We start from the raw sequence: 1943 nt of genomic DNA on the forward strand, positions 1-1943 counted from the left end.
GTTATGCAGCAGTAGATAACTAATACAGCTTCACAAAAGAGGATGAATCAATGAACTTTTTCATTTGCTCTAAATTCATTATAAGATACTAAACATATCATTTGCTTTTAATATTTTAGAAGAATTTCCATCGCTATATAAGATATAGTTTATTATCATTAACAATGATCTATTTTTTGATCTTCAACTTGTATGTTCTATTTAAACACAAAAGGAAGATCTATGCTATGCTAGGCTGATTCTATGATGACACCTCAATAACCACCCTTGGTTATTCACATTACCCCAGTTACTCAGTTGAGACTAATGCAGGTGCTGCTGTGAAGGGGTTTTGCAGATAGATTTCACGTCCCTGGTCAGTTGACTTTAAGATGGGGATTATCCTGCTTGGACTGTCCTAATCAGGTAAGCCCTGAAAAGGACTGGGTTCTTCCTGAGAATAGAGACTCACAGTGTAGAGGGATTCAGCGTGAAGGATTTCCACCACCATGAGCTTTGAAAATGGAGGGATCACGGGGAAAGAACACTGGTGGCCAACAGGAATTAGAGGCCCTCCCCACCGTCTACTCTGATAGCCCAAAGGAAACAGGGACCTTAGTCCTACAATAGCCAGAAACCAAATTCTGCCAACTAGCTCTATATAAGCTTGGGGGAGAATCCCAGCCTTAAGATGAGGACACAGTGTTGCGAAACCCTAAATAAAGTATCTATCAAACCTGGCCTGGATTTCTGATTAAGGAAATGTACACAAATAAATGGGTGCTGTCTTAAGCCACTAAGTTTGTGGTAATTGGTTATGCACTAATAGAAAATTAATAAAAGGACCGGGCGCCAAGATGGCCGAATAGGAAGAGCTCCAGCCTCCAGCTCCCAGCGTGAGCGACACAGAAGACGGGTGATTTCTGCATTTCCAGCTGAGCCTCCGCTGCTGATCCTCAGGTAAACAGGGTTTGGAGTGGACCTCAAGCAAAATCCAACAGACCTACAGCTGAGGGTCCTGACTATTAGAAAGAAAACTAACAAACAGAAAGGACATCCACACCAAAAACCCATCTGTACATCACCATGATCAAAGACCAAAGGTAGATAAAATCACAAAGATGGGGAAAAAGCAGTGCAGAAAAGCTGGAAATTCAAAAGATCAGAGCGCCTCCCCCTCTCCAAAGGAACGCGGCTCCTCGCCAGCAACGGAACAAAGCTGGATGGAGAATGACTTTGACCAGTTGAGAGAAGAAGGCTTCAGTCGATCAAACTCCTCAGAGCTAAAGGAGGAACTATGAACCCAGTGCAAACAAACTAAAAACCTTGAAAAAAGATTTGACGAATGGCTAACTAGAAAAACCAACGCAGAGAAGTCCATAAACGACCTGATAGAGATGAAAACCATGACGTGAGAACTGCGTGACAAATGCACAAGCTTCAGTAACCAACTCGATCAACTGGAAGAAAAAGTATCAGTGATTGAAGATCAAAAGAATGAAATGAAGCAAGAAGAGAAGTTTAGAGAAAAAAGAGTAAAAAGAAATGAACAAAGTCTCCAAGAAATATGGGATGATGTGAAAAGACCAAACGTATGTCTGATTGGTGTACCTGAAAGTGACGGGGAGAATGGAATCAAGCTGGAAAACACTCTGCAGGATATGATCCAGGAGAACTTCCCCAACCTAGCAAGATAGGTCAACATTCAAATTCAGGAAATACAGAGAACGCCACAAAGATACTCCTCGAGAAGAGAAACTCCAAGACACATAATTGTCAGATTCACCAAAGTTGAAATGAAGGAAAAAATGTTAAGGGCAGCCAGAGAGAAAGGTTGGGTCATCCACAAACGGAAGCCCATCAAACTAAGAGCAGATCTCTCAGCAGAAACTCTACAAACCAGAAGAGAGTGGGGGCCAATATTCAACATTCTTAAAGAAAACGATATTCAACCCAGAATTTCA

This window comes from Rhinopithecus bieti, unplaced genomic scaffold (assembly GCF_001698545.2).
Source record: "Rhinopithecus bieti isolate Rb0 unplaced genomic scaffold, ASM169854v2 scaffold_5150, whole genome shotgun sequence".
NCBI classification, from domain to species: domain Eukaryota; kingdom Metazoa; phylum Chordata; class Mammalia; order Primates; family Cercopithecidae; genus Rhinopithecus; species Rhinopithecus bieti.